This window comes from Solanum dulcamara, chromosome 9 (assembly GCF_947179165.1).
Source record: "Solanum dulcamara chromosome 9, daSolDulc1.2, whole genome shotgun sequence".
Classification (NCBI taxonomy): domain Eukaryota; kingdom Viridiplantae; phylum Streptophyta; class Magnoliopsida; order Solanales; family Solanaceae; genus Solanum; species Solanum dulcamara.
The window spans coordinates 48,383,965-48,398,379 of NC_077245.1; the positions used below are offsets into that span (position 1 = coordinate 48,383,965).

Consider the following 14,415-nt stretch of genomic DNA (forward strand, 5'->3'; position numbering starts at 1 on the left):
TAAGAGAGTAGGACTGAGAAAACTAGGGATCGTGTAAAGGGTAGTAGGGCCATGTTTGGGTAATGATTAAGATATGACAACAATGTCATTGGCCGCTGATATGGTGACATACAAGTAGCAAGGAGAAAGAATAGAAAATCTCTTACGATAGGAAATGAGGAGACCAAAGAGTACGTAAAGGAAGAAAAGAAAGGAGTAGGAAAAGATAGCATTGTCGTGAGCAAGTTCTAGTGTGAAGTCGATATGTAAAGCAAGATGGGCCGGGAAATGAAAAGATTATATCTATCTCATACAGGTTGTATCAGAATGGTTATGCAACCTATGGATATATATATGTTGAGTATAGGGTCAAGTGAGAAGTACACGAGAAAAGGAGCTAGGATGTTTTGGATATGTTATAGAGAGATGTCAAGATGGGTTAGACTAAACTACTAAGATGGGGTGAGCACTAAGGGAAAAATAGGACCTAGCCATGGTTGAACTAACGATCTATCCCGACGTGTAAGATAGGGGCAGAGAGGGCAAGGCGAAGCATGAAGACTAGCAAGAAGACGCTAAGGTAAATATTGGGCTAGGTTGAGTACCTTCGCACATTATTGCAAGGATTGCAATGGAATGGAATGTGACACGAGGAGTTCCCAAGGGGGTCACCCATCCTAGTACTACTCTTACCCAAGCACGTTTAACTTTGAAATTCTGGTGGGATCCGGTGCATTAGTACTACTATGATCACACAAGATGGAAGAATTCGAACTAGTGGTGAAGCAACGACACGAGATTATGTACCTAGAGTGTTATAAGTTACGTTAAGGGAATTATAAAAGGGCTTAAGAAAAGCAAGTAGGATTAGCTGATTACAAATAGATGACACACTTGTATGCCACAATTCTTGAACATAATACTAGTTAATGATAGGCAAACCGCAGAATCGCTATACAGGTCATTGTGTGAGGGGACTTCCATACAACTTGGTAGCCGACTCTAATGGGCAAAAATAAAAACCCAAAAAGGCGAGGGTACCTGTTGATGTCATCTAAAGAAGGTAAGAAGTAATATATGAGGTCAAAGATTCCACAACATGACCTTGGCTACAAGACTCACTTTGCACTCCCTGGACAGATAATTCTATATGAAATGTTATCCACAGATTAAAAAGATCAACCCATGTTCCTCCAATCAAAGACTACCTACTTAGCCGAGATGGTGTGAAATTATAGGTCAAGAGGGTAGTAGGACCTTATGGAGTTCCTATAGCTATTGTCTTAGACGAAGGAGCCCAAGTTACAGTTAACTACCGAAGATCAGTTTATGAAGAGATTGGGAAGACAGATAGGTCTTCGTACACCATTTTACCCTCAGACTGATGGAAAGATTAAGCTTGCTAGCTAAATATTAGACGATATGTTGCTGGCCTATACATTTGAATCCAAAGGTAGCTCGGATAATTACCTACCACCTATCAAAAGTACTTACAATATTAACTATCATTCTAGTATCCAGATGGCCCCGTACGATACTTGGTATGGCGGATAGTGTAGGTCGCCAATTGATTGGATTAATTGTAGTAAAACACGACTAATACACCCAAATGTGGTTTAATAAGCGATATAGAAGGTAAAGTTTATTTGGGAGAGATTATTAGCAACTCCGAGTCGACAGAAGTCATACGCGGATAATCGATGTCGATCTCTAGAGTTTCAAGTTATAATTAAGCACTCTCAAAAGTGTCATCCACAGAGAAAGTGATGAGAGCCAGCAAAAAGTAGGACCTTAGTCCGAGATGCATTGGCTCTTATCAAACCCTCCACCGAATAGGCAAGATTGCCTACGAGTTGGACTTATCGACGGATCCAAAAGTAGTACATCCAGTCTTCCAAGTATCGATGCTTTGCATGTGTATGAGTGATCCATCCCGAGTATATTCCACAAAGGATATCCAGTTCACAGAGGAGTTATCCTACAAAAAGCAACCGGTCGCTATCCTGGATCGGCGGAGTAGCGGGTAGTGAATTAAGGACGTAGCTTTCGTCAAGGTGTTATGGCGAAATGAGAGTTGTGAAGAATTGACCTGGGAATATGAAAGGGAAATAAAGCACAAGTATCCGTACCTATTCTTTATGTCTACAGGTAATTCCAACCTTTGGAACTCTGATATTGATTGCTCGGTAAAAGTATGTGTTATTGCGATGGAATAGAGAAACTCTCTATATAGTCGGTATAAGATCTTGAGGTGAGTTTTGGTTCATATTTGAGGATGAATTTTCTAAAATGGGAAGGATGTTACACCCCGTACTTTTGTACCTTGGAAGCTTCTTAAGCTTCTTAAGTATCTTGAAAGGTTCTTAAGTTTTTGGAAGGATTCTTAAGTTTCTTAAAGCTTATTAAAGCTTCTCAAGCTTCTTAAAAGTTACCATGGGAGCTGGATAGGCCATAACGCTATCAAACAACTCTAAGGAAGGGAGAATGTGACACCTCATGATAGGGAAGACTGGAAATAGCATTATAAGAATTTGGAAGAAGTTGGAGACCAAATAATGAGTTGTAGGACTCGACTTACTTACGTAACCTACCAACTTGGAAATCTTACATACTTAAGCTACTTGAGTACATACCAAGCTTACGTAACAAGGATTATATAGGTTCGTAAAGTAAGACGAGATTACAAATCCACGAGGAGGAAAAGGGAGTGACATATGGAAGCATGAGAGAGTGCCATGTAGCAGCAAGGGAGAGTGCTATGTGGCAGAAGATAGAGCAAGGGGGTGGACCCCACCTTCCATGTTGCAGCCTATGGTAGGAGGAAGGGATGTGTTGTCCCAATGAGGGCTTGACACATGTCACCACTTAGGGGTTGACATGTGTCACCCCCTAAAGTAACCTATATATATATATATATATATGTTATGAATCATTGTTATCTACAATAAAGTCATTTATCTTCCTAGTTCAAGAGACTTATAGAAAAAGAAAGAAGAGAAGAAAAATCTAGAACTAGAGAGAGAGTAGGTTCGGCCAAGGAGAAAGAAAGGTAAGCCTCCGATTTTGTTCCGTGAATTAATTATATAGGGTATGTAAAGATGTTATGAAGATATTAGTAATGTAAATTTATGGTTTGTAGAAGCACCAAAACGTTAGCAAGCAGCCACAAAGTTTTAGTCGTGCTAAAGGAACTTCCGAGGCATGTTTTGGCAAGTTTGGCGAGTTTCAGGCAAGGTAAAGGTTTTCCCTTTCAAATTGGAGTTTATGATGATGTTATAAGGTATATTACATGTCTTAAATAAGGTTGTAAGTGGAAAAATTACATAAGGATGCTTGACGTTAGAAACAAACTAAATTGAAGTCATCATGGCTAAATCAAAGTCGCGTAGGGTGTTGTGATTGTGGGCCGCGGTTGTAGCTGGTGTGGTTGTGTGTTGAAGGGATGTAAAGGGTTCTAAAAAGGGCATGTATTCTTCTTGTGTCATCCATACAACCCCCCATTTAGTATGGTTAAAGGTTTTATGAAATAAAGGTTAAAAACTCTATTTTGGTATCATAGTTTTGAGCTAGTTGTTTGGAGTTGTGTTGGGTAATGTTGAAGTGATTTATTTATATATATGATGCTGGTGTTTTTGTTTGTATGGTTGTTGACATTTTGTCCGGATGAAATCTCGAGGATATTATGAAGATATTAGTAATGTAAATCTAGTCGAGGGTATTGGATAAGGAAATGATTCCTATGGGTACTTGGTTGTAGAGTTGGAAATCGGAAAGCGAAAGGTCATTAAACTCAGTATTACTCTCATGTTATTACGTCAAGGAGGTAACGAGGCGAGCTGAATTACAGTTAATCCACAAATGGTATGTGAAGTTTACCCTTTTTTTCTTTTGGCATGTCTTAGCCTTAAGTTATATATATACGAAATTTGGGAGTCATTCCATTCATAAAGCGTTCAGTAGGAGTCAAGAACTTTGTTCACCTCTGGATGTTAGAACTCCTGCAATAAGTGGAGTCCTCGCCTTTTAAGTTTTCTGTAGAAAGATAAGTAGTACATATAAGGCTTGCCTATTTCTTTCTTTGAAAGGGGCTTAAGGTAAGGGAAATGATGTCTGATATGAGTTTAGAGATAATTCCATTTAGAGGTTCCAGATGTAATTCGTGACTCGTAGTCACCTCTGAATACTAAGGGTCCTAAAGTAGTTAGATTACTACTCTCGAGCCACCTACATGTTGAATAGTAAGTGGAAATATAAGCTCCTATTATGAAAGGCTCTAAGAGGATAAATGTCTCTGATTGCATAAATTGTATCTCTGATTGCATAAGCTATGTGTCTGATTGCATAAATTATGTCTTTAATTGCATAAACTGTATGGCATTATCTTGGTACATGCCTGTGGTTCTTGAGGCCCTAATTGATGAAATCCCTAATAACATATAAAGTGTACCTCGGAGAATTACTTTCCTGGTCTTCAAGTGATGGTTCACTTGTCTGTTTCATTGAGTCTCAGGAGATGACCTAGTTGCATATGGTTTCTCACTACTCTACTCGTGCATACGGTAACCCTTCTTTCACCAAGTCCCATGATGGGTCGGGAACGTTATCGTGCACAGATTTATTACACCTTCATTGAGTCCCGGGCTAGCTATGTATATGTATGTATGAAGTATACGATGATGAAATATCGTATACGATGAAGTTGAAGCATACAATGATGCTGTATGTGATGAAGTTATTCATGAATTCCCGGGCTGGATATATATATATATATATATGATGATATGATGAAAATGTAGATTAAGCCGTACGTTACTCGGCATTGTTTTAAATTATCGATCGGGCGGAACATTCCTTGGTATATTTTACTATATGATAATGGCACTGAGTCCTATAAAGGGGCCGAGTGTGGTACGTTATGTACACCACTCTTTTATCGAGTCCCTCACTAAAGGGCCGGATACATACGTAGGCATACATATGAAAATATAGGGATACACTAATGACCCCAAGCCCCATAGTGGACCGGATGTACTATGATGACATATACGATAAGATTATGTCGTATACAATGATATGATGCCATATACGATGACCTGATGAAATAATAAACATGATGAGAGGGGATGATGATATGGTGATATGGTAATATGATGAAATAGTTATGATACCAAGTTCCTTAGCGAGCCGGGCATAATGTATGATGATGTATATGACTACATGTCCTAAGGTGCTGGTACATTAATTTGTTAATTATTACACTTATCCCCTGCATCCTTTTTTCAGTTATGGTCTCAGCTATGATATGTTATGTTTTACATACTAAGTACATATATCGTATTGACCTCTCTTTCTTAGGGGGGGATGCATTTCATTCCCACAGGTACAAGTACTTACTTTGCAGATCCAATAACTTAGGACTCCCACTCGGCTATGTTAGAAGTGCTCCACTATTACGAAGCCTAGCTTTTGGTACTGATCGTATAATGTACATAGTTATTTATTCAGGGGTACGGTGGGGGACCTATCCCACCATATGTCACTATTAATATTCTTAGAGGTCTGTAGACATATGTAGGTGGGTTGTTTACGAGTTTGATTCCGTTGTGCCTATATGGTATATTATAAATGTTATTATGATAAGGCAGCCTTGTCGGCCCTTACATGACATGGTGAAAATGAAAGAGGCTATATGTAGACGAATTTGCTATCACCCTATAGATTCTTCTGTATATTTCTTATAGTTGAGATTTATGTATACAAGGGTCCAGGTCGGACCCTAGACATGGCCTACGGATTAGGGTCGTGACAATTCAGTCCCCAAAATGAACACACCTTGATTATAAATCATAGGAAAAGACCAAAATGCCCCTTTTTAAAACTAGCTGGACAGGCTTCAAGGAAGACCCATCGCAGTCCGTGTTGCTCACCATGGCCTGTGGTGGTGTCTTGTGATAATTTACTTGGTGGGAAAAATCTTTGGTATTGCAGGAAAAGTCTCTGAACTTTCTTTATGGATATCTTTAGTATCCGTGGAGGGCATCATGGTCCATGAACCATGGCCGTGGTGCAGGTCCTGCAGGAGATCCTATAAAAGTGACCACCATGGATCACACCATAGTCCGTGAGGAGCTTCACGGCCCTTAGTATTCATCCGTGGTCTTTGCCTTAGAAAGTATTCTGAGGTCTTAGAGGAGGAGTCATGACGGAGGGCAGTACAGTGGTTGGTGCTCGCCTTGTCCATGGTCCTTAGTCGTGGTCCCTTTCTTGCAGGTCAGAACCTCTGAATTATAACCAAGGTGGCTCACCACAGCCCGTGATGTCCTTCCATGGTCATCACTGGTGCCAGTTCTCATCATTTCTTTGGGATTCCATCCTTTGTTCCTTATTTTAGACTTTCTAAATTTTTGGATCTTACATTGACATTTGGCCAAAGTTTGACCTTGGTCAACATTCTTTGAAAACATACTCAAAGGAAAATTCTATTAACACAGTTAACTCCAGAATATTGATTTTGGTCTAAAACGACCTTTTGTGCACTTTTTGAGGCTTCTAGTCTAATCCCGAGGCTTCTTGTAGAATTGACTAAAAATGACACTTTAGTGTGGGACCTATTTTTTGTTGAGATGACCTGGTATAGAAATTCAAACTGTACTATTGAGTATAGAACGTTAAATTTTGTGGGGTGTCATAGTCCATTGCATGCATGGGATTTCGAATGAATCCCTAGAACCTAGTCGGAGACTTGGACAATACCAAAACTAAAAGTTGCAGTAGTGCTGGTGTAGGGGTATTTTCCTTTTGCACTCACAGGTAGAATGCCACATTCGCGGTTCCCTAGTCTTGTTCACAGAGGGTTGTATGTTTGCCTTCTGCATTCGTGGGAACCCTATCGCGATTGGGGAGGCCAAGGTATTTGTCTTTCACGATCGCAAAAGTCCCTCTGCATTCGCGAAGGAATGAGCCACTCTTCTTCACGTTTGTGGGCTACTTTAGCCACTTTTGTGGAGAGCAAATATTTTGTCTTTTAATTAAGACTAGAGTTACGATCAGTTTGACTTTTCAAAGTTCATGTTGTAATTTCTCCCTCATTTTATGTTTGTTTATGATTATTCAAAGCTTGGTGTATTTGGAATCATCAGGGAAACATGGTTGATTAGTTGGAGAGTGTCGGAAATTCTTTGGTTGAGGTAAATTTTGGGTTTTAAATGTTGTCCCTGTGGGTTTTCTTAGCTTTAATAAAGATATGGTTGCATGTTTGATTTTTTGCTATTTTGAACCTTCAAATGCATTCCATTTTTGAGCCTAAGTTTTAGGAGTTTAATTAGACCTTTTCACGGAGTCAATTCTCGACTTCTCAATGCGAGTCCCACATTCCTGTTTTAGAATCCAAAATTGGTCCATCTTTATTTATTGTAATTTTAGTGTATAAATGACTGTTATAACATTGTGATTCTATTTTTGATAGCGTGGCATTGTTCCTAGGCCGTACAAATGGGAAAAGCTCTAGCATCTTGATTTGGAGCACGTGCGGTTGGCCTAAAGGTAAGGTATGGCTTCCTTCTCTTCAGACTGAGCATGATTACATAGTTGTATGTTGATTTGTTTGAATTTTAGGGTGAATTTGTAGTTGATCATGCTTAATTCATAGAATTCATGTGTTGGGCTATTTTTAGGTATTTCGGGCAGTGAAAGCATGTTAATTGTGTTAGTTGATCATTCATACCTTGTGGTCTGCCTTAATTATGGCTTGTGTATAATTTTGAAAGCATGTTTGGCCTTAGTCTAGGCTTAGACTAATGATTACTATAGACTTGCATAATTTGGTGTTGTTAGGCCTTAGAATTTCTCCAACATTACTTCTAATGGCTAATGTAGCAGATTTAGGTTTGATAGTCTAGGTCTTAGCTAGAAAATAATACCTCTCTTGGAACCTCATATCCATAATTCCCATATTTCATTGGTCTCGGTGTACTTGGTTCTTGGTTTAGAAGCCACTTGACGATTCTTATTAGATTTGGTTTGGTCTTGGAGTGATTATTGATGGCACTCAGTTTGGTTTTCTCCTTGTAACACTCTGTTATCCCCTGATCCTAAATCTAACCGATTTGCCTCTATTCATGGTTCAAGTTCCTCATTAACTCCTCCGATTACGGTTTAAGTCCATGCCTTGGTATCGTTAGCCGCAGTTTTAGTCCTGGGCCTTCTTCAGTCGTGGTTAGAGTCCACCGCTATATACAACTTTGGTTCAAGTTTATCATTACCTTCAACCTTTGTTCAAGTCCTTGACCACTTACATACTTAGTTCGAGTCCATGATTATCCTCACCCTTAATTTGAGTCCTCGGCCACTCCAACCTTGGTTTTAGTCCTTAACTTCATCTTCTCTTTAGTTCAAGTCCTTTTCTCCTTTTCAGCTATGAATAAAGTTTCAGACACTTAGTTGGTTCGGTTCAAGTCCGTGGAAGGTGTTAGTAATCTTGCAAGAATCATCTAGTTTTGTTTATCTGTCTTAACCCTTATATGCACTTGTCAGGATTATGGGGTCCCATTTGGGTTTTAGCTAAACTTTCATATGAGTGTAACCACCTGACTTATAGGAGCTCGCTCAGATTTAGTAAGATGTACTCTCTTTCTTTGTGTGTTAGTAATCTTATGTGTGTTGTAGTTAGATATCCGCCTTTATTTCTAATTGTGTTATAAATTGTAGCATTTCATATTACTTTTACTTTTCATGATCAGTCGGCCTATGATTTCTAATGGGTATCTATTGTTTTGGTATTTATACTACACTTTGCATATGTTTTTGTGATGCAACTTCGAGCACCAGTTACCAGCATTGAGATCGAGCTAGTTGCAGTCTAATCCGAAGGCGAGGGTGAGAACATAGTGTCTTGGATTTACCCATCTCCTTTTGTATTTATTATGACTAGTCTTTTTCTTTTAGAGACAAGTCTTGTTTCTGTGGTCCACTTTTGGGGCTTGCATATATTTCGTAGTCTCTTTGTACTTATGACTTTCAGGTTTTAAAAGAGATTTTTTATTATATATATAGTTTTGGCTTCATTCACTCTTTCATTTGTAATTTATGTTATTTGCTTAATTTTTGTTTAGTTTTCTACCCTTAATCCCATTACTTGCAGTTCTGGGATACGAATTGGCTTACCTACTGGTGGGTTATAATAGATGCCATCATTACTAGAGAAATCAGGTCGTGACAATTTTGGTGTCAAAACATCTATATTAACGTAGTGATCAATATTTAGTTAGTGTGGCAGTAATTGGATGTTATTCAAAGGTGGAAAGCTTAAAATTAGTGGATTCAGAGCATGCTTGATCGGCTTCGAGGTAGGCTATGATCTCCCACTTTGACTAAGCCTTATTAGATATTGTTTAGTTTAAATTACATGTGATTTAGGTTGGTACTTTCCGAGCAAATGGTTTTCTGTCATGCCCCAAACTCAAGGGCAACAACTGGAACCTAATGCCAAAACATAGGCTAAAGCCAATACTGCTGAACTATTTGCTACTGGCGCATGGCAGTAACACATTGTCAAGAAAAACCAAAAAGTATATCTCAGCTTAAAAATAATCTCTAGGCCGGTAAGGCTTCTGTCAACATCTCTAGAAAGAAAACAACTACTCCCAATAATTCATATAAACCAATAAGCAGGTAGAACATAAGTTCTTTTGGGCCGTCGAGGCCACCATAATATCTAGAAAAGCATAAATGCTATGCGGGCCGTCAATGCCACCATGATATCTATATAATAACTATAAATAAGAATACACAATGTAAACTAGGCCAATAAGGTGCTAACTTCTACCAATAAAACAACAAGGCCTAATTGTCTAGATGTAGCTAATAAACTTAAAAAGACAAAATGGCCACTATTGCAGCAATACAACCCAACTGACTAGTTTGCAAGCCTTTATGAATACAATACTTGGTGGGATAGGTCCCCAACCTACCCAAGAACTATAAATAGCAAAAAGGAAAATCTCTAAGAATCTAGCAACCCCTGAAAGGAAAGGAGCCAACCAACCCATTGAAGCTCGGCTATGCTACTCGGCAGGTCAGTTTGATCATCTCTCAAAACCTGCAGGCATGAATGCAATGCCTCCAAGCAAGGGGAATTTGTCTGATCATCTCTCAAAACCTACAGGCATGAATGCAATTCCCCAGACAAGGGGAATCAGTACTAAATATTGTACTGAACATGTAAGACAAATAGAAAGCTGAAACAGAAGTATAAGTACTGAATGAAAAGCCAGGGGTGAAACACATGAACAACACCTTATATTCCTATAAAAAGACAATATAACAGAAAACAAGTAATATCCTGACTTGGCCCCCGATAGGTACAAATAGCACACAATCACTATAAGTCCTAATGAGCACAAACAATCGCTAAATACCCGTATTAGCCCCCTTACCTAGATCTCAATGATAATCTGATATGAATTATCTGAATGTACATGTGTCATGAATCAATGCAATTCTAAAGCTCCATGGTACAATATATATATGATGCCCCATAGGTATAGCCTGCCCATCCCATAGGTATGGTCAACCAAGCCTGTAGGCTTGATCTACCCAGCCCATAGGCTCGATATAACAATCAATCTGTATGCTCAAGAACCCTGCAGTGTCAGTGCCTGCTGAGGCCAAAACAAGCTCATAGGCGGCAGTTAGACCATAAAACATCACAATGACAACAATAAATCATAATTGATCAAAACATAATCATACCATGGTTTTCTAGGCTACTAGGTGAGGAGTAGAGTGTCGGTTATATAAATTAATCATACGGTGGTAGCCAAATAATTAGGATAAGGCTAAAAGTCATATAACGACTATAAATAGTCCATGAAAAGTTTAGGCCATTAGGATCATGATAGAAGAGAGAAAAATTGCCTTAACATACCTTCCAACCAAAGCCCAAAAGATGTTGCTATGAAGCTTGGCCAACCAAAAATAGTGCTATAATTTGAAAATCAACAAGGGTGCAAGAACAAGCCATAACTAATAGATAAGGCGCTTGTATCAGATTCTTGATCATCAAAGTCCAATGCATAAAATAAGGCCAATAAAATAATAAAAATAAGCTAAATCCAGTGAAGAAATTCCAACAACATCTCAAAGAAGCGATAAGCTCCCGAGGTAACTTAACTAGGCGTTCTCCACTCCGTTCAACCTAAAAACCATCCAATACCATCAAATAATAATCATAAAACTTCCCATTCCATACATCATCTTAACACTATCAATAAACAACAATAACAACCAAACTAACTAAGAAAAGACCACCACGCCGCTCGACAATCTATAAAAATAATACTAGGGCATGGAATTACGAAGGAGGGTTGTAAAATGACATTTACCTCAACAAAATTATTGGAAATATGAAGCTTGAAAATCTCTCTCCTTGCAGCAACAACAGACAAAGCTTAAATCAACAAGAAAACTATACCACAACGATGAGCTCGCAACGTAGAGCAACTTCCGTTAAACTTTTGAGTTGAAATGATCAACACCGATAGAGGCTTTAGCTGCTTGAGTTATGATTTTTGTGGGTATTTAGATAAGTTTTTATGAAAAAGAAATGAAGAAGATGGATATATATGAAGCAAAACCGACTTAGATCTTGAGGGACCCACTTGAGGTTCCTGCTTGTGTAGTCTCTCAAAAACGTGAATATCTCTCAATTCTAAAGTTCTATGAACAAGAGGTTTAGTTCATTGGAAACTAGACCCATAGACCTTTGATTCGGTAGGTCACGAACATTATAACTCCTCATATATTAGGAGAAAAGTTGTGAGAGATTTGACCCAAATTTTTAGAGAATTCCTTAACAACATTTATAATACCTTTTGCCGACTTTTAATTTGGAACTTCCCTGACTTCCACACTTAACATGTGAACTTTGTGCAATTAAAATAATTGATAAAAAATCCTTTCTAATGTTAAGAAGTCTTAGTTTTATTCCAACAGTACAAGTTAATTACAACGTTTAAACGGGCGGGGTGTTATATCCTTCCCAACTTAGGGACATTCGCCCTCGAATGATAATAATATTTGTTGCAGCATTAAAACAATACAAGAACTCATGTAGCTCATAAGTAACATACCTTATATATTCAAATGTGGTTCTAACACTTTAAAGGAGAGAACAGGTGGGGATATTTGGGTTTCATGTCCTCTTCAGCTTCCCATGTCTTCTCCTCAACATTTTGGCTCTGCCCCAACACTTTCACAGAAACTATATCCTTATTTCTCAATCTTGTTATTTAGCAATATACTATGGAAATAGGGAATTCTTCATGAGATAGCTCTTATAGTATCTAAACATGTTTTGTTGGCGCTGTACGTGTTGGATCTCCAATATACTTTCATAACATTAAAACATGAATAACATAGTGTACTACTTTTAACTCTAGTGGTAACTTTAGATTATAGGCAACTCGGCCTATCCGTTGCAACTTGAGATAAGGCTTAATGTACCTAGGGCTTAATTTTCCCTTTTTGCCAAATCTTATTATGCCCTTCATTGGAGAAATTTTCAGAAAGACCTAATCATCAACATCAAACTGCAAATCTTGCCGCCTAGCATCTGCGTTTGATTTTTGATGGCTCTACGCTGTCAACAACTGTTCTCCAATTAACTTAAATTTTTTCCATGGCTTGCTGCACTAAGTCTGGTCTAAATAATCTATATTCTCCAACCTCGAATTAACCAAGAGGAGAACTATATTTTCTTCCATATAAATCCTCATATGTCTCTATACCGATAATGGAAAGATAGCTATTATTATAACAAAACTCGATAAGTGGAAAGTGATCATCATAATTTTATTTGATATATAGCACACACGCCCGCAAAGTATCCTCAAACATTTGGATTGTACGTTCATTTTGGCCATCACTTTGAGGATTAAATGTTGTACTAAGGTTTACTTGTGTCCCCAGACCCTTCTGGAAAGATTTCCAAAAGTGTCTTGTAAATTGTGCTCTCTTCTGACATAATCGATGTAGGGATACTATGCCATCTAACAATCTCTCTAATATACACCCTTTCACTATCTAAAAATGTGATCTTAACCGGCAATAAATGGGCTAATTTTATCAACTTGTCAATTATTACCCAAATGGAATAAACCTCCATTGCAAATGAGTCAAACCTATAACAAATTCCATATTTATAGTATCCTACTTCCATAGTGAAGTGGTATCTCTTGAGTTAGCCCACTAGGTTTCTAGTGCCCAACCTTCTTCTGTTGACAGTTAGGACACTGCTCTATGAACTTAGCGATATCTTTATTCATCCTAGGCTGCTATAAATATCTTTAATTTCATGATATATTTTTGTGGAACTTTTATGAATTAAATAGCCAGAATATTGTGCCTTTTTTATAATCTGTCATCGAAGACCTACAACATTCGGAACATAAAATTGGTGTCTGTATCTAAGGACTCTATTTTTTGCTATATTGAAGGCTAAAACTCATATTGTTGAGACTTTCCCCTGAAATGCTTAAAGTTTGGATCCTCATATTGTTGTGTTTTCACCTTTTGACTAAGGATGACACAGCTATGTCCTGAATTGTGACTCAATCATTAGAATCTAACAATCTAACCCACAAGTTAGCTAGCTGATAAATCTCTCGGGTTATCTCCAACTTGTCCACTCTCAAATATAATAAGTCGCCCATTGATTTATGACATAGGTTATCTGCTACTACATTCGCCTTCCTTTTATGGTATAATATTTCTATGTCATAGTCCTTCAGCAGTTTGAGTCATCGATGCTGTCATTGATTCAATTTCTTTTGTATGAAAATATACTAGAGGCTTTTATGATCTGTGTAAACATCAACATGCATTCCATCTAAGTTATGCTCCCATATCTTTAAGGCATGAATAATTGCTAACAACTCTAATTCATGGGTTGGGTAGTTTTTCTCATACTTTTTAGCTATCTAGAAGCATAAATAATTACCTTGTCATGTTACATCAAAACACAACCCAATCCAATGCCTGAAGCATCATATTACACCATATAGACCTATGGACCCTTTGGCAAGGTCAAAACTTAGGCTAAAGTCAATCTATCTTTCAGCTCTTGGAAGCTCAGTTCACATGTTATGGTCTACTGAAACTTATCTGCATTCTAAGTTAATTTAGTCAAAGGTGCCAAAAGCAAAGAGAATCCCTCTATGAATCTCTTATAATAGCCCGCTAACCCCAGAAAGCTACAAACTTCTGTTGAAGTCATGGTTCTATGCAAAGTCTTCACGGACTCAATCTTTTTTATTTCAACCTTTATACCAGCATCTGCTGCAGAATGGACCAAGAAAGTCACAAGATGCAATCAAAAATCATACTTTGAGAGCTTAGCATAGAATTTCTGACTTCGAAGTACTTGAAGCACAGCTCAAA

At 38.0% G+C, this 14,415-nt stretch overlaps 1 pseudogene; it reads right to left on the minus strand.

Moving 5' to 3' along the window:
- Positions 1 to 617: 617 nt before the first annotated feature.
- On the minus strand, positions 618 to 737 carry LOC129904779 (5S ribosomal RNA; annotated as a pseudogene).
- Positions 738 to 14,415: the final 13,678 nt, after the last annotated feature.